General features: G+C 45.6%; 1 protein-coding gene across 1 annotated transcript in view; it reads left to right on the top strand.

The window, feature by feature from the left end:
- The window catches only part of SLC4A4 (solute carrier family 4 member 4), a 163,748-nt gene that overhangs the window by 34,238 nt on the left and 110,443 nt on the right, over nucleotides 1-19,067 (top strand).

Raw genomic sequence — 19,067 nt, 5'->3', positions numbered from 1 at the left:
GTCGGAGGGTAGGGATGAGTAAAAAAGAGGGGCTCCCCGAGTACGTCCCCCAGCCTGGAGCAGTCTTCTCTCATCCCAGGAGGTGCAGAGAATTATGCCCGTGACCTACTAACCTCGTCCAGTTGGTATCGCGGGTTTGGGAAGGGAACGCACAGATGGCTGCTCTCTGGATGGCAGCAGATGCTGCTGGTCTAATGAGTAGGATCAACAGACGTTTTAGCAAAATCGTGGTGAGTGGTGTAGGGATGTCTGTAGAACCGCAGTGCTGCTCCCTTCTCCCTAATACCAGTCACTTCTGGGCCCTTTCCCTTCTTCTCTTGGCACCCCCCCCCCCCGCCCCCCCATGTACCTCCTCCTCCAGGTCAGGCTGGCACGCAGATAATTTTGATTGCACAAGGAAGCTGTTAGGGAATTAGATGATTAAGAAACATGTGGAGGGCGATCTCAAGGCCAAAAAGCTGCTTTACTCGGATGCCAGTAGGCTGGTATGACAAAATGGGAGCGTTAATAAAAAGAACAAGTAAATGAACCATATGCAGAATACCCTGCCGATAGCAGAGGTCTTTCTGCCTCCGTACTACAGAATATTGCTGCAGCGTGTGCTTTGCTGGAGCTCTAGCTTGCATAAACGTGAACCCTAAAATAAATATGTTTCTGTCATCATTCACGGAAACCAAGCTTCATTACAGCCTTGGAAATGCTTTTGAGGAAAGGCTTCTATTCAGGCTGAGTCTTCTGCAGCTGTGGGTCTTGTCCAAGGACCCACTCCTGGGTTTCTCTTCCTGCCAGGGTTATTTTAGGGATGTTGAACTTGCTTTGAAGTTTCTGTTGTGCTGGAGCAGATGCCGTCTTGTGAATGTGTGTTCGTGCCTTGAAGAAACAACAACTTACCGAGAGGCAGGAGCTGCCTTTCTTTTATCTCTTCTGACTCTTTTATCTCTTTGACTTTCTGATAAGCCAAAACCAAACTATTTCACCTGTGACCCGAAGGACTGGAAGCCAAAGAACCACCACCAAAGGAAATGGAAATTGAACAAGGCTGAAATTTCCATGTCATAAACCTGAAGAATAAACAAGATAGGGTGGAGAAGTCCTTAGCCCTGGTACATCAGTCATTGCAAATTATTTCCTTTTCTTTTTGTTCGTGTCAACCATTTCCCGGAAAAATGGTATATTCATTAAAATAAATCTGTGTAATATCTGAAATGAAAGCTTTGAGAGCTGTGGGCTATTCTGCTCAGCTTTGAATCCTGGTCCAACATCTGTTCAAGCAGGGGAGAGAGTCTGTGTTTGGATTTATTTGCTGATTTCATACCCACTGAGTGAACTTTAAAATAACGATACACATCAAAATTACGTGTAGGGAAAGAGCTTGGTCATCCGAAAGCTGAAGAGGAAAGCAGATGTTAACTGAAATGTAAGCGATTCTTTATAGATGTGTTTGTACTTGTATCACCAGATTTATGGCTATAAAAAGGTGCATTTTGCCTTATGGTTTGTATACTCACTGCAAGAGTCATGTAGAGCTCAGCAGTTCAATGGAAATAAAAGTATGCATAAATCAGCAGAGCCTTTCCTTCTGTTTGTAAAGAAACATATGAATGGACTAGTCTCAACCTGAATGTGGTACTGGGCTTGTGTTCAAGTCCTGCTTCCAACTGGAGACCTTGATATTTAAATATAGTAATGGGAACTGAGTTCATCCAGCTGAGGAGGGGTGTTTGATTTAGCTCTGAGCTATGGGTATATAATACCCTGTGAATTGCACGGCTCTGCATGAAAGGAGAGATATTTTGAGCATCCTGATCTGTGGAGACCTCCAGCAGTTACTCTCTGTTGTGTTCACGCTCCAAGAGCAGTTTCATAACGATGCGACTTATTAGGCTTGGATTTCAGGCTCTGATTAATAACTTGGCTCCTCTGTGTTGAGGCTACATGGGAGCATTTTTATTTTTATTTTATTTTTCTTCATTGCTGGGTGAAGTGTGTGTCCTTATTTTGTACTTGCGCTTCTGTGAGGGGAGCCTGGGATCAGCAGCAGAAGGGCTGCAGCTGCTAAGTCTGCGCTTTTTCTTCCTTGGGACCAAACAGTTTTCCTGATTTAAAAGCAGTGCTGAGTGGAAGGATGCTGGAAGGTTGAAGCGAAGCAGAAAGCCTAGGTGTCAAAACCTGTTTGCATACAAAAGGGAAGAGCCGGGCTCCACCATGAGTCAGCTGAACGTTCAGCCTCGGAGAGCCACCCATCACGATATAGAAGCATGTCTCGGAATGCCTGGCCCTGGGGGAGCTGGGCAAATATGGTCTGACAGGGGGGACAGGTGATACAGATAATAAATAACTTTACGTACATAATACAGAAAATAATTTCAAATGTTTACAGTCAGGAGGTTTTTAAAAAAACGTGCAGATGCGGTGCTCAGGGACATGGGTTAGTGATAGGGTTGGCGGAGCTGGTTAGTGGTTGGGCTTGATGATCTTAAAGGTTTTTTCCAACCTAAAAGATTCTGTGATTCTATCAGTCGGGAGAAAAGAAGGACACACACTAAATAACTGTGACACCAGTCACAGGAAAGTGCAGTTGGAGAGAGTTCGCTGCAGGCAGTGACACTGTGTGCTTGGCTTTTTGTGCAGAGAGGTCAGAAAAGCTGCACTGGAAACAGAAGGTTTAGATATCAAGACACTTAACAAGCGTCCTGCACCAAATGTGGGCAGAGGAAGGTGTGGCTTAGGCTGGGAAAAGCAAAATTAAGGTTTTGCTGTGGTCTGTGGCCCAGATGAGTGAGTCTCCACGAGCTGTGCGGGAGCAGAGGGTGCTGAGACTCCGTGAATTCCCTGTCTGAAATAAAGATGAGTTTGAAGAGCTCCGGACAGGCAGCCCTGTAGCACGTGTCCTTGCAGTGACAGTGCCCCTTAATTCACCCTAAAAGGGCTGAAGGTGGCATGGGAGGTTGTGTCTCAGTAAGAGGGTGGTCGCCATTCCCTGGGGATGTTTCGGAGTTGGACGCTCCGTGGCTGCTGTGGTCTGTGGGTGGTGGTGAGCCAGGCTCATCACCGCTGTGTGGAAGGGATAGACTTGGGAGATGGCACCTGATAGACCCACAACATTTTGGGAGCCATGTGGGGGGCAGGTACGTGGATGGGGTAGATCTGCTCCCACCCAGGAGATGTGCTTGTACAAGTTGCACAGAACTACATGGTTTCAAGTCCGTGAGGGCGATGGAGACTTGGAGGCTGGGGAGGAGCTTCATGGATGTGGGAGGATTTTGATGCGTGGCTTCAGCCGTGTGGTCCTGGGGCCTCTGAAAGCTTTCTGGGGCATCTCAGACACCAGAGAGAAGAGGAAGCCTGCTTCCTGCTGCTCGCTCGCAGGCAGGGTGCTGACTTGAATATTCTGCTGGGCACGGACTCTTCCTTGCGCTTTGGGTATTCCTAGAGAACATGTCTGACCCCGTTTTGTTGGACTTGCTCTTATTTGGGTTTCCCTTTATCTGTGTGGGACTTGTTCTGCCTACTTTGTATATCATGGTTTTCTTGTTCGAGCCTGTTTCTATGTAAATTGCCTAGGATGGGAAACTTCAGAAGGATGAGTCTATAGAAAAAAGAAATGTTAGTCAAGTGACTTCATTCCGGCATGCATTTCATCGTGGGAATAAGAGCTCACTGCAGAAAGAAAATGCTCACCACCAAACAGTATAAACTGATTTAATGGCAGCAATTGTTCCTTTGGCAAAGTCTAGCTAAAGCTCTCTAGGGGGATTAGTCTAGGCTTTGCATTAAAGCTGGGCTGAAACATGCTCCACATTCCTAGTGGCGAAAGAGTAGTGCCATCCAGAACAGTTGTTTCATGTCTGCTTCAAGAAACAGGGATTATTTGGGGATGGACTGCTTCAGATAAATGGCTGTTACGGCTTGTAGAATCACATTTGCTAATTGGAGGCAGAAGAAACAGCTCTGTGACCATAGAAAGCACCGATTTAAATCGTTCACGTGGGAGTTTGAGAGTTAAGTTTTGTCTGTATAGTTCAGGTCTCAAGCTCACGCGCTGAACTCCTAATTCAGACGAACCACTGAAATGTCCCGTGTCAGTGGGACATTTGGGTGATGTTCCCCTGGCCTGGCCGTGAGGGTTTTGCAGCTTTTTTGAGCTCCCGTGTGGATAGCCTGTTTGCAGGGGTGTGAGAGGGAGGTAACAGGGTAACTGCTAAAGATCCAGGGGATGAACGGCATGCCTTGGCGTTATACGAGTAAATGCTGCTATGGTCTTTTTACTGATCTGGATCTGGTTTTCATTCCAGCTGTGTCAGTGTGACTTCTTTTATTCAGTGCTGAAAAGGGAAGACTTCCAGTTCTTTTACCTGATCTACTTAAAATATGTATGCGTGTATACGTAAAACAGGCAGTATTTTTTAATTAATTGTTTGCCTCCAAAATGAGATTGCTCTTTGTCTTGTGGGTTCCTTTAATGCTTTGGCAATAAATAAGACGTTTCCAACTGCAGACAAAACCATGTTTGGGGTTAAATGTGAGCATTTTGTGATCCTTGGACCTTCCGTTATGGAAAGAGGGCTACCATCTCAGCATCACCTTCTCCGAGGGTTTGGTCCTGCTTCACCACAGCCATCAGAGGGACTTTAGTGGGACAGGGACAGGGCGCCAGCATGTCTTCTGTCAGCTCCTATAGGAGCAGCACGGGCAGAGAGCAAGCTGTGATTCAGGACAGCACCGAGGAACAAATTTAACCTAAAGCATATATTTAGCCTGGCTGTTTTCAAGAAGATTTAAATCCATATTTAAAGCTAAGCATCTGTTGAAGTGCTGTGCAGATTGCTGATATAAATAGTTTGCTGAACTGGAGCTGCTCTGCCTACGTGGGGAAACCTGGGAGCAGGCTAGATTTCAGGGAGTGCTTTCGGCTGTTCTGCCGTGCTGGGATGATGCAAGCAGCGCGGCTTTGCCAGGTGACTATTTCTGGTATAGATTCTCGCTATCCTTTCACCTTTCCTTTAAGCTCACTTTCTGGTGACCATAGGGTTTTAGAACGAAAGAAAAATTCCCGTTGTCACGAGCGGGGGAAATGGGGTTTGGCTGTTAGCTCCCTGCCTGCTCTCCAGCACCCCGGGTGACCCTGGAGCTGTGCGGGTTTCCAGAAGCGTGGCTGTGCCATCAGCTTTGCCCCTCCTCACTGGAGTTTACTGTAAACTGATCCCGGGAGGATGAGTGGGGCTATCTCTTCTCCGGAAAGGTGCCAGCGTGCTCTATATAGCTCGCTCTGGTCTCGTAAGTAGGGTAATGTAAAAGGGCTTGCTTCTCCCAGAATTACTTCCCAAGGGCATTCTCATCTTCCCTATTGTTTTTGCTTAATGCCAGGTAAGCTGTCTCTAAATTAACAGTTGTTTTCATAGCTTCTCCCTGTTGTTGTGAAAAAGAGATTGTATAAAAAAGGGGAAACAGAGCAGACAGATCCCTGTGGGCTGGGATCTTTCTGGAGTTGGACGAAGTTAGGGTGATGAGCAGCTTGGAGTTCCCCTTGGAAGGGGTGATGCAGCTGCTGACCTTCTCCCCAAGTCACAAGTGAGCCAGGCTTCTTCCCACCTGTTGCCGGGAGGTCGTGCAATGACTCGATCTTCCATGACAGATGTCCAGCGAGAGCTGGTGGTGGTGGCCACTGCCACCCTGCTGTCCCTTCTGGCGAGAGCTGCCTCCGACAGGTGTGTCCACGCTGCTCCAGAAAAAAATCTCCTTTGCGTTTAGTTTTCATTGCCTGTCTCAAAATACGCTCTTTTTTTTTTTCCCATGAAAAGTCGTAAGGTGAGGATTTGTGTCTGAAATCTGTGCCTGCAGAATATAAAGCATTTTTCACGCTTATAAATGATCGGACTCGATGACCTTAAAGGTCTTTTCCAACTTAAATGGTTCTATGATTCTATGGTTAAGGAGTGAAAGGTGCTTCTTCCATCACTGAAGGGTTAAATATTGAGAAGCTGATAAAGACAGTGGCTGGGTGAGGTTTCTAATGAAGGAGCTCGCCTTATCCAGCTTTTGCGTAATGTTCTTCAGTCACTTGAACAAAATAGATTTTAGCAAACTTTATCCTTGTTAATTCCTTACCAAGAAGCCAAGTCCTGTGAAGGACTTGAACGCTGTTAACAGCTTGCAGCTGGTACCGGCCACGGAAAGTGTTGACTTTCAGGACATCCCGTATTTCACAACAGTTGGAGCTGTAAGCTCATAAGTGAAACTTGGCAGGGTTTGGGAAGCTGTGGATGTATTTTCTTTCCCTTTGTTTTCTGAAAGTGGATATAATACCTGTTAGCAAACCAAGGGGGTTTTCTTTGCCCTTCTGGAGAAGAGGATATAGGTTGTTTGCAGTAAAAAATAGTCTGGTGGATCCATTTCTGAGATTTTTTCCAAAACTGCCATTCTGCACAGAAGCAGACTTTCCCTTAGGCAACTTAATTCTCTCCCCCTGGCCAATTCCGAATGCTTTGGAAGGCTGTAGATATCCCTCAAGTGCAACTGCTGTTATTTTGGGGTTGGGTGAATAATTAGTGTGACTTCTTTACATCTACAGCTAATCTAAGGTTTGTGACTTGACTCTTTTCAATGCTGTCCTGTGACTAGTTCTCATAGTTTTGTCATTTGTCAACGTAATTTTGTAGTTGTTTTTGTTGGTTGTTTTTTTTTTTTTTTTAATTAAAAAAATAATGGAAAAATACTAGGGTATTTGCTTTGTCATTCTGCAGCCATTATTGCATACTTCTAATGGCTAAAACCCTATTGATCAAAGTTCCTATGTTTATAGCCTTTTTTGCCAAGGAATTTGGCACAAAATTGAGCATGGCAGAGAGAAGGAAGGTGTAATGCTTTGGGGAAGAGCCTGTTCATTCCTGTTGTCAAAAGGGAATGTGGCCACTTTAATCAAATTGAAGGGCTTTGAAGATAGCAAGAACTATCCAAAGCTGGAGTTGTGTTAAGACGCACATGTAACGAATCACAGACAATGTTGGTTTCTGGGAGAGAGGAGGGATTGTGGGTTTATGGATGGCAGGAATACCGTGCAGTACTTCATCCAACAAACGTGTGAATGCTCCATTGATACGTGCTTATTTTGATACGTGCTTGCTTTGGCTCTTGATTTCTGAACCCTCGGTAATGATCATTTTACAAAAACTTTTGGATTGCGAGGCAGAGGCTGACCCGAAAAGGCATTTGTATTTCTTATCACCCATTTTCTTTAAATGGAGAAGTATTTACTCCTGGGTTACTATGACATTTGGAGACAAGTTGATTTCCTTTCTGGCTGAAGCCTGCTGGTCTTTGGCACATTTTTGGAAATATTTTGATTTGCTCTGAGGTTTCACCTGGAGATGAGGTCTGGAGGGGAGGCCCTGGGGGTTGGGGTTACTGCTGTTCTCAGTGGTGGTGGTGGTGAGAGTCTGAGCGACTGCAGAAATCGAGTCACCTCTCAGCGGCTTCACTCAAGGCTTAGCACTTACTGTCACCGCTTTCTCTTTTGGTTCAATGGCCGGTACTAAAATCAGTGTGGTTTTGCTTTTCCCTAGCACTAACAGGTGTTGCATTTTAATGACCTGTGTTGTCTTCCTTGTGAAATACTTACTAGCAAATGCAGCTTTTTAGAAGCCTTTAAAACTCCTTCTGGTTTTCACGGCAAGTGAATTTTATTTTTTTTATAGGTCCTTTTTGGCGAGAATGACATTTACGAACTGTTTTGTGCATTTAAAAATGGCAACTGTTGCAGCCTGAGATCGCAGCACGTGTAGCCACAGGACTCGCCTCTGATCATCTGTAGTTCTACATATTTTTTCACTGTGGGTCTGCGTGGGTCAGACTTATGGTATTTATTGCAAGCGGTTTCACTTGCTGCCTGTACTTGTCTGAAGGGTTTGGAAGTAGTGGTGACGCTGTGCTTTTCTGCAAGCATTTTAACTCAGTAAGGAATGGATAGGCAGAAAGTTTTTGCCTGGTCAGCTTTCATCTGGACACTGCATGTGTAGGAGCAGCTGCTGGTAGTGACTCATTTCTGGCAGGGGTTGATCATTTGGACATTCTACCACCGTAGCTTCAGGTTTTAAGAGGAGCAGCCCTAGGTACAAGTTTTAAGAGAGCTTGAGACCTTCAGATGGGTATAGGACAGCGTTAGGTGGGTTTTGGTGCACCATCAAATGGCCTTGATGTGGAGGTGGTGACACCTGTGAAAGAACATCCTCCTGGGAGGTTTGTGCAAGAAAGTGTGCCAGTAGCTCCTGCCTTTCTTTCCATCATTAAAGGTGGATTCTGCAGGTGATCCAGCTGCTGTGGACATCAGCGTGTGCCTTCAGAGAAAAAGCGGAGTCATAGTGCACCTATTGAGGGTCTCAAGAGGGACTTCTGGTCTCTCTTGGCTTAGTCCGTGGGAGGAACAAAGAGCAGACTGCAATTCTGGCAGGGGCATCCAAAGCCCTGCCTGTTGGCAAGGGAGATGCCGTGTTTTAGCAGAGAGTGAGCAACACTTTGACAAATGGTATCTTGGAGACAAGATCCTAACCCTAGTATTCCTGAACTTGGGACATATCCTAGAAGTAAGCCAGCATGTGTACTTATTTATCTGCTTATCTAAGAGGGTTATCTGCCCCCTTCAGGTTTTGCACTAGGTGTGTTATTTCTTAAAAGAAAACATTAAAACCCAGGATGTATCTGTGCTGTGTAAAGCAAGGAAATTGGAACGGCAAGTCCTCTTTTCACAACTTCCCTGAAGACCAGACCACATTTACGATGACTTGTGGGGGCCAGCAGTGCTCTGTTCCACCTGGCGTGCACAGTCAAGGTTTTCCAAGACCTGCATGCGGATTTAGCTGTAGGCACACAGAAAATAATCAGCTTTATGTATACACTTTCCAGGCAGCACGCTCACAATTCATTTTTGTGCTGCTCTGATGTATGTGTGCATTTTTTTATTAATCTGTTTTCTCTGTTTGGCAGCCCTTTGCAGGGTGCAATTCTGGGCTTTCCTTTTTTCTTCTTTTTTTCCTTTGTTGTGGTGGTGATGTTGTTTTGTTGTTTTTTGTTTTTTTTTTTTTTTTAATATCTGCTATCCCTTCTGGTGGGGGGAAGTATTCAACACAGGAAAAAAAGGGAGCAATATTTCCTAGAGTGTACCGGCTGAGTTCTTTGGCACTGGCTGGAGGTGAGATAGGTTTTCTGGCTCATACCAGAGCAGCTTCACGTGGGTTTCTGTCAGGCCATTGAAGCCGTTAGCTCTAGCTACGTTCATTGCTTGCTGAACTTGATGTCGCTGTAGGGTACATGGCTCATCCAGTCAATGGCAAATTCATTCTTAAGCTGACGGGGATGAGCTAGGATGGTACCGTGGGCCGTGGCTGACGTGGTGAGCTGGAGGGTCTCTTGTGCATGGGGCTGGTGATTCTGAACTGCCCTCTTCCAATATGTAGAGAGCTCACTGGAGCTTGTCCAGGTCGAACTGCAGTGGCGCCTTTCTCTGTCCCAACACTGGAAAGGGAGTGCCTGTTAAAAGCCCACGTATCAGAGACAGCACTTGGTGCAGGAGAGAAGATGTTCTGTTCTTGGAAGCCCACAGCTTCAGAAACATAAGGTCAGCTCTTAACTTGTTGTAAAAACATCCTCCTCCAACTAAATCCGGTGTGACATTTTTTTCGAGTAATGTGGGTTTGATGTCCTTCATTGAGGAAGAAAACAGATTTTACATAGCAACAGGAAGAGTAAATGTTTTGCAAAAAATATTTTGCTTCCTATCAAGGTCACCTATTTTCTTTCAGTTATGCAAAGTATGTGCTTAAAATGGGAATCTCTACTTGAGGACAACTTTCAAATGCAGGAATCTTAGGAAAGAAATCTTTGAGGTTTATTGCTCACAATTTCCTGTCTCTTTGGGGGATAAAAAACAAACATGTTTTGAAAACATGCTTTTTTTTTTTTTTTTTTTTTTTTAATCTAGACCAGGTCCTCCTTTGTCTGCGAACCTGCAGTGAAAGTGAATTCAACCATTCCTATCTTCGATGTGATGTTGTTGGCAGACATTTGACTTCATCTCAAAATCAAGCAGAAGAACATGGATTGTGGTTGAGGGAATGGGTATCTGGACAAGCTGTCCGCTTCTCTGTGGCTTCAACCGCCACAAAGTTGAGAAACACCTGGAAAACAGCTTTAACTTTTTTTTTTTTTTATCCCCCCCCACATGTCCTTTAATGCATTTGATGGAAACATGTAGCCAATAGTCCTTGCCCGTTTCTTCTGAAGTTACTTTGCCATGTGGCAGAGCTGTCCTTAGGATGCTTGATGAGGTTGGGATACTGAGGAGCATTCACGTTGGCAGCCCACGGGTGGAAAAGGTGTAGTCCAAGTACTGCAGTTAATGCACAGCAGATTGCTGGCAGGTTTATTTTATTATCTTTCTTTTCGTTATTTTTTCCGAGCCTGCTGCTGCACAAAATCCATTTACTAAAAACTCAGGGAGGAAAAAAACCCCAGATTGATGTTGAGGTATGAGCACATGTGCTGCCTCAGTTTAACTTCACATATGCAACCGCATCAGTCAAGGTTTCCAAATTCTTTGAACTCTTCTTTTAAAACCCAAAGGCAGCGGAGGCTCGGCAATGTTTCCTCTGGCCAGATGAGCGCGGCGCTTTGCAGGGACAGTTCTCAAGTTGATAGATAGCCTCGGCTGCTGCTTCAGTAACAGCTGTAGTGAGGGTCTTTCAGTTTGCTTCTGGCACCAAACTGATGTTCTTTGTTCCCTCTGGCATAAATGAAGCCCCCCAAACGAGTTCCTTTTCCTTCTTCAGAACGTCTCTCAGCCTAAGTGACATCATGAGGCATGGTGACTCCTGCAGAGGGGATTTCAGCGACAGGTATCCATGGTGCTCTTAGGTTTGCCCAGCACTTTGTCATGGAGGATGGGGAAGATGAGGAGATTGCTCTCTCCATGCAGCAGCTTGGTTTTACATACAGCATTAAGCAAATACCTTGAACTTGAGGGCAGGAGGAGATGGGGAATTTTATTTCCCTGCAAATCAGCTGCATATTTCTTAACATAATTTCCCTGTCTCTTTTCAAGCGTTCAATAGGCTTTAAGCCAAGCTTTTTCTAAAATGAATAATAATAATAGAAAAATCCCTTCTCTCTGTGTGTCTGTTTGCATAGGCAAATAAAACTGTTAAAATACTGCAAAGTGAGGTGCATCCATGTGCCTTGGCATGTATATGACACATTCTCAGGGAATTCCTTTCCACTCCACACCTTCACTGCTTGCTTGCAGACGGTGTCTTCCGTTGTTGGTTGGGTAATGTTTTTTTTTTCCTGGAGGCATGAGAATGTGCATTTCACTCTGGAGAACTTAAGTCAGTAGCTGGAGTAATGTATGAGGAGGTTTGTCAGGGAGCCTGTGTTGCCTTTAAAAAAAATAAAAAAATCTTGGTGGCATCAGTGATTTGAATCAGCGAGTAGGGAACTTTAAGTGATGGGTTTTAATCTGGCTGTGTAATTTTCCTGATTTCCTAAAGAGAAGTTGATTCACTGTGATTGATTTGCCATTAATATTTCTTTCACACCGAATCTGCCATTCCATTTTGGTAGCCATGTCACACTTAGAAATACTCACTTTAATTCGGTAGCGTAATCTCCAGGTCTTCGGCATCTTAATTTCTGCGCCGTAGTAAGTAGCAACCCCTGCCTTTCTTATTTACAAGAGGCAGAGACCAAACACCTAAATTTAGGCATTTCTGTTTGTGTGCCGGCACACAGTATAGGCATTTATAAATTGCCATTATAGTCACTGGAGATGTAGTTAACTTGCACAGTCAAGTCTGGGGAGCGACTCAGCAGAGCCTGAAGCAGATCCCTGCTGGCTGCTCAGCCAAATTGCTCCCTCAGCTCTGTTGCTTAACCTGGCTTGGACCATCCTAGGAGCGCACAAGCTCTGCTTGCGTGCAGATGCTGCCAGAATATGTCCAAGCACAGGTGTTTGTGCTGGTGTCTGGTTGGAGATGGAGAGGCCTGCCTTTTTATATAGTCTTTGTCAAATTCTGTGTGGATGGTAATTAAAATTCAGTTAAAAATATACAAGGGGAAGGCTGCCTTTGTTTGTATTGGTGCAGCTGCTTGAGGGTTTTGGTGTTGGGCTTTTTTCTTCAGTGGAAATCACTTTAGGAATCAAGGGAAGTGTGAGCTGAGCCAAAGAGCGAGTTGAGTTCCCTGTTCTCCTTAGATCTCATCTTCCTACCCCTTCTTTTTAGCTCAGAGTTCAGAAGAAATAAACAACCTCTCCGGTTCTGTCGCCTCCCATTTAATTTCTTTAATAAGCTGAGTAATTTAATAAACTGACAGTAATATTCTTTCTGCACTACAGAAGATACTGCTGTCAAAAACTCCTTTAGCACATTTGCATAGTCTCGGCTGAGATGATTAGTTGGTGATTCTCACTTGGATTAAGCAACTTGACTTGCCCTAGTCTTTGGAATCAAACATGTACTTGCTGCTCTTTATTCAGTGCTGTCGTCTTAGTTTTCATATTCTTACAGTACAGTCCGGGTCTTCATTTCATTTGTCAATTTCTAAATCAGTTTCTTAAGTTTCTTTAAAAAACTGAAGAAAGTTTTTAAAAGCAAATGATTGGACAAAACCATGAACAAATGTTGTAGCGCCATCTGGAACAAGTAAAGATTTGGTGCTCGAGTCCTGTGCATCACAAGTGACTTTCCCAGATAACCAGCGGGTGGGTGGCGGTTGGGAAGCCAGCGGAGGAACGCCTGGGCTCAGTAGGGAAAGCAGGAGCACTGCGTGGCTACAGGGGTCCCCTCTTCCCTTGGGTTTGTCAGGAGTCCCCAGCGCTGGGATGTGCAGCCCTTGTAAAGGACGGGGTGTCCCTCGCCGTGCTGGGACAAGAAGCTTTGCTTTGTGATGCCTCTTCTGCATCCCATGCAAGAAGAAAAGAGTTCTCCAACTTGCTGGAGTTGAATTCTTGTTGTGTCAGGGTCCGCTGCTTCCAAGGTCCACCTTCCAAGGTGCAATTCTTCTCACCTACCCTGTTGCCAAATGTAATGTGAAAAGGAATAACCTGCTGTGCATGTCTTTGGAAGAGGAGATCCTGTGTAAAGACAGTTGGCATTCTCCAGGGGTTTCCTGCAGTTCTTTGAAAGGGAAGGGGGAAAGGTCAGAAGTCCAACCAAGCTTTTCAGTGCTGCGAAACCACCTCTGTTTTCATGCCTGTCTTTAAAATCACATGCTCCACTTAAAATATAATTAACTTCAAGAAAAGGACTCAAACAGATAAATACGAGTTGCTCTTTTAACCAACAATCTGTAGGACACTGACAAGCAAGCAAAAAAAAAAATAATTAAAAAAATAGTTGCAACTTCTCTCTCCACCCCATACATTCTGCTTTGCTCGTCCTGACTACAGTAGGAGAGATTAATTTTGGGCCCTGTGCTAAACCGTATCCCAGGCAGGAGGAGAGGATCAGCATGCCATGGCTCTGTAACAGCCGATACCAAATGGGGAGGGCGCTGCAGTGGACTTGGGTGAGCCAGTTGCATTTTTGGCTGCCTGTCACTAAACCCGCTGGGTGACCTCGGCTGGTTTACCCTCTCCCATTGCCCGCTGTCCTTCCAAACTGTGGTACTCACAAACCAGCAAAAGAACGGACTGGCCTTACCCAGAGCTTCAGCAGCGTCTCCATTTTTTTTCACTCCCCCCGTTCGATGTTACTTTATGCGTTCAGTGGCCATGATGTAAAGACATTTGAAAAATTTTGCCTTTTTTTTTTTTTTTTTTTTTAATGCAGGGCTTATAAGCATACACTGAGGCTTACGCTTTAGGATTGTGCACTGCTGCAGATAACAAATGTTGCGTCAGCTCCAAGGAAACGAGGAAAGGAACGGTGAACATCGTGAGTAGGGACCTGAAGAAAATAGGAGCTGTGTAGTTGTAGTGCAGGCAGCTGATGTGTGAGCAGCTAAGGGAGGGTAACTGTGCTAAAGCATAAGATGAATTGGTAAGGCCACTTGGAGCTTAGAAATTTACCTGTATGCAGATCCGCTCTGGCTTAAAAGCAAGTTCTGTTTAGTCAAGTTAAAAGGAACATGGGGAGTTGTCACCTGTACAAACCCATGCCGTGTGGAGGGCTGTGATGGGGGTTTGGAGGAGCTGACGGTGTGATTGCGTTTTGTGTGAGGGGTAGGCACCTGCGCTTGGGAATGGGAGCTGGGTTTGCTCCCTTCATCTTGCACGTATGTGTGTGTATATATATATATATATATATAAAATATATATATATAAACCCAGCATAATTACTGCAGAACAGTGGCGAGTCTCTGTGCTTTCCCTGCAGCCCCAGCCGATGGCTTGGTTCTTCCTGCTGGACAAGCAGTGGTGCTGACCCCTCGCATGGGCTGCTAGGGCGCGGTGCTTGCTGGCTCGTGCTGGCCGGGCAGAGGCAGGAGCTCACCCGATAGTGCCCCGGAGAGATGGGAACACGCGCTGCGTTATGTGACCTGGGGCGCTGCCCTGGCCGCCGCCACTGTCTGCAGGCAACAGTCTCTATTAAAGAGCTGAGAACAGATTGACTCCTGGTGTTAGGCAAGGGCTGGCTCCGGGGATTATGGGGGAGGTGTTTTGAGGTATCGGGCAATCAGGTCTACGGGATGTGTGTGTCTTGCAGGAGGGCTGGGATTTTAAATCCTGTGGTCTTGCAACTGAACGATGTGTTAACGTGAAACATACGTGAATACGATGGGCAGAGCCTGGTTTTGATGTACAAGCTAATTCAACCCCTTTCTGGGGAGCACAGAGCATTAATGTGTGCACTTGTTGTGTAGGCACTAGTTCTCGGTATTCATTAAATACTCCCAATGTGAGGACGTGCTGATATTAGTCCGGCTCGTAAACACAAACCCAGCACATCAGAACCCATTCCTGTGGAGGGTGGTGGTGCATGCTCTCAGTACTGGTGCGTTTTTAACTGCGGTGTCAGTCACTGGTGAGGCGTCTCACCTGGTCATATGCTCTTAGGGATTGCTGCAGTGCTGAAAAGTATGGTGGAAAGGTTGTCAGAGGTCTGTTATTAACGTTATTTCTGATAAAGCTTTATTGCTGCTTTAGTGTAGAAAAAGTGGATGCTGGCAGTCTCACGTTAACTTTTTAAAGCCATTACTGATGACTTTTCCAAAAATTCTGTCTTAAGTTCAGTGAACGCTTCAATTTTCATAGATTAAATTTCAGGGCAATATGGAAAAAATTTTGAAAGGCGTGGTTTGCTGTTTCCCTCCCCACAAGTTCCATGCCGCATGGATTTAGAACTGTAAAGCAAACTGAATGAAAGCGGCCAGCTTTAAGCTATTCGGGACTCAGGCAGCTAAGGAAACTCCTGCACAGAAGGCAGAACATAAAGGCTCTATGTCATTACAAGGAGGTACATCGGGACTTGCTGCTGCATTTTTTTCCTTTGCTGCTCAAATCGTATATTCTGTTAGATCCAGGAAATTCTCCAAATTGATGGTATCCAACGAACTGTGAATTCCTAGTGCAGTACTCTTCTGTCAACAGGGAAATCTTGTGCTCAGATACTCGTCGGGCCATTGAAGATAAGCTCAACAGGACTACCAAGTCATATCAAAGGCAGTCTGAAACTTGAAGCGTTTGGGTGGTAGATTACTTGTGTCTTAGCCCCCTATACATTACACGTAATATTAAAACAGAGACTTAACTCTTTTCTTATCATGCGGTAGCATGTAGACAGTTAAAACGGAGAACCTAAGGTCCTTGCTTGAGTCTTTGCCAGAAGGTAATGGCTAGCACTTGAATTTTCCATTTAGATATCTACCTTGAGCTCATGTTTCTTCTGGGGAGGAGGAGGAGAGAGGAAAGCAGGGCTACATTTCTGTTCAAAATTCTAGAAAAGGTTTCAGAGAACCTAAGAGAAAAAAATTTCTAGTGGTCCTCATCCTGGGAAACAAAAGCCCATCTGTGTTTTGCATCAGACACTCAAAATGAAAACAGTTCGCCATTTCTGCCAGTCATTGCCCCAGTGAAAATTTGTCCAAGCTAGCCAAAAGTGTAAGCTTCGTGAAATCCTGCTTGCACATGTGCAGTAGAAAGACCTTTGAATTTCATAGCTGAAGCCCTCAAGTGTTTTGTTCTTCCCTGGGAGTGATTGCAGCCTGCATCCAAAGTCCTGATCTGTGGCAGGGACTTGCCTCGATGTCTCTTGCCCCCAGCCTGAGCATAAAGAGCAGGGATTGAATAGCACTTGCACCGGACATAGGACCACCACATCACTGTATCCTCGTGCACACCGCTGGGATGTGAAGAAGGTGGTAACGAACCAAGCAATAAAGTGGAATTAGGATTTGGATGGACGGAAAAGGGCAGTACTGAAATGTAGCCTGAATTAGCTGCATCTGTGCGGTTGTTATGCTCTCAGGAGAGCTGCAAGTGAAGCCCATTGGCTCTCCGATACACAGAGATCCTCGGAAGGTTGCACAGTGATGGGACCAGAGGGAATGAGCATGAGCTGCTCCAGGAAAAATTTCGTCTGGGTAGAAGAAAAATATTCTTCCCTGTGAGAGCAAACGTTGGAGCGAGAAGTGGGACAGTTCCCTGGAAATGTTTGAGATTCGGTGTGAGGGGGTCTCGGCACCTCGTTGAAGACCCTGCGTTCAACACCAGGTTGCAGCAGAGGGTTTCCAGAGGTTTCTTCCAGTCTAGGTTCGTCTGTAATCCTGTGGTCTGCAAGTGAAAGTCTGGAAGAAAAGGATTTCACTTGTGATTTCTGACAGAGATACTGTTGTGAGCAATGAAAGCTGTTTCCTCATTACACTCTCTATGCTGTGTTAAATATTTTTTCCCCACCAAGATCTTAGCCTCTTAATTTTGTGCTATAGAGAGGTTTCTGATAGAGAGGTTTCTGTGAAATGCACGTTTTCCCCTTCAGTCTTGTATTGTTTTCCTGCAGTTGGGCTCAGAGGTGCAGATGCCGAGTTTCTGGGTGTCTGCTTTGTCACAAAGTGTAAGGAATTCCACTTCGGAAACTCTGCTGTTTCGTGCCAAGCAAGCCGTGGATAGATAAGCTAGTTGCACTGTTCCTTGATTGATTTAAAAGCTTGAGTTTTATTATCTCTGGAAGCAGGTTTTTTTTTTCAAGGGGAATGATGTAATTTCTAACAAAAGGGAGAATTTCTCAAACACTTGGCTTCAAGACTGAAATTGGGGGGGGGGGGGGGGGGGGGGAAAGACAAACTTTTGGGCAGGTGGGCATTCCTACAGAGATGATCCAAGAGTCCTGCAGGTCAAGTCTGGTGACTGAGGAGCTGTCGTGCTGGAGAGTGCAGCGTGCGGTCTGATGGACTCCTCTCCTCTGCCCCTGGCCGCTGCCGAGCGGTTTAGCTTTGTCCAGTCTGGGCAGTGTTGTTGCTTGAACCGAACCAGTTCTTACTGCCAAAGAATTGCCCTTGTTTGTGGGAGAAAACTGTTTACGTGGGTGCAATATCTCCTGTATGCTAGGGGCATCAGCGGAAATGGGTAAAAACATTTTTTTGAGAGATTTTAGCTTACTGGTAGCACCGTTTTTGTAAAATGAAATTCTACAAAATCTTTTTTGCCACCTGAAATGACTCGTCAGCGGTGCTGCGCTTGAGAAACACACCTTGGGAACTCTACGGAATGCGGTTTTGTGGCACTTTGCTGTATTGATGGTGAGAAGAGGGTATAGGTAGCTGGACATTCTCTTTGAGTGACATCCTGTCTGCTCAAACCTTTTGCAGTCGTTGGCGTTGCCTCTCTGAGCAATGTGCTGTTCATCCTCGTTACTCCAGTGCCTTCAGCTTTTCCCTCTGCCACCCCCTGATCTCGACCATAAAGCTTCTACACCTGCTATTCCTGTAGATTTCCTTTGCAAAGGCCAGTGTAGCCTGTTACAGAAAACTTCCAATTATTTTGCGTTTCACCGGGAATAACATGGCAAGCATGACTTTGACTCTCCTTATTGCCGATTAGCTGAAAGTTTGTCCAGTGCCTCATTAGCTTATCGCACAGCGTGTCGTGCTTTGGGTGACTGCTGTGGGGAGTGAGCTTTGCGGGGAGGTGGCCGGGTCAGTGGCCGTTGGGATAGTTCGGCACCTCTTTGGCCGTAATGTTGTTTTTCTTCACTGTCATCGCAGATATAATCTGTTTCTAATCCTCCAAGTCTAAAACCCTGTGACTCCCCAAGGACCTGAAGGCTTTCGTTGATTGTTTGATTTTTGCAGCATTATTATAGACAAATATATGTACATGAGTGACAGCACGCCAACGAGAGACGAGAAGAAAATGAGTAATTAACATATATTGGGTATTACTGATTGCTTTTATGATTATCTGGATTTTAAGGTATTAGCTGGAAAAATAACTCCTAATCCCTTATTAAAGATAAAAGGCAAGTCATTAAAAGTAGAAGGTGTTTTTCCAGTCCTGAGAAGCACTGGAAATATGTCTTGGCTCCAGCAGCGGTCTAACCTTGAAAGCCCGTAATTCCAAGTTACTCAGCTTAGTTGTTCGCGCTCGATGAGGGAATTTCTGAATTTTTCCCATGTGCTGGGCGGTGGAGGGGCATGCGAGACAAAGCGACCCTTGTCACATGAACTGCATGCTTGGGCACCAGCGACAGGGTCCTTTGAATATTGGTATTAACTGGGCCCTGCCCAGCTGCCGGGCCTGTGAACTTTCGGCAGCGCAGCCCAAGGTTGCCTGACCCACATGGTGTGCTTTGGCTGCGTGGTGTAACTCCGGCTCACGCTTCCTGTCGGGGCCAATCTCCTGAGGAGGCTCCATCCTAAGCAGGGAGGGGGCGGCGTCACCCCCGGGGGGTTTAACACACACACAGATGCGGCGCTTGGGGCCATGGTCGGCGGTGGGCTCGCTGGCTCAAATGCCTTTTCCAACCCAAATGGTGCTGTGGTTCTATGGTTTCCTATCACACCTTGACTCCTGCCTACCTTCCTGACAGCAGCGCTGCCCTTGCCGTTGTGGCCATCTAACTGGTTTCGTGGCCGGGTGCTAA

This window comes from Falco rusticolus, chromosome 1 (genome assembly GCF_015220075.1).
Source record: "Falco rusticolus isolate bFalRus1 chromosome 1, bFalRus1.pri, whole genome shotgun sequence".
NCBI classification, from domain to species: Eukaryota; Metazoa; Chordata; class Aves; order Falconiformes; family Falconidae; genus Falco; species Falco rusticolus.
The sequence above is the reverse complement of the archived record's forward strand: the minus strand, read 5'-3'. Positions and strand labels throughout refer to the sequence as shown.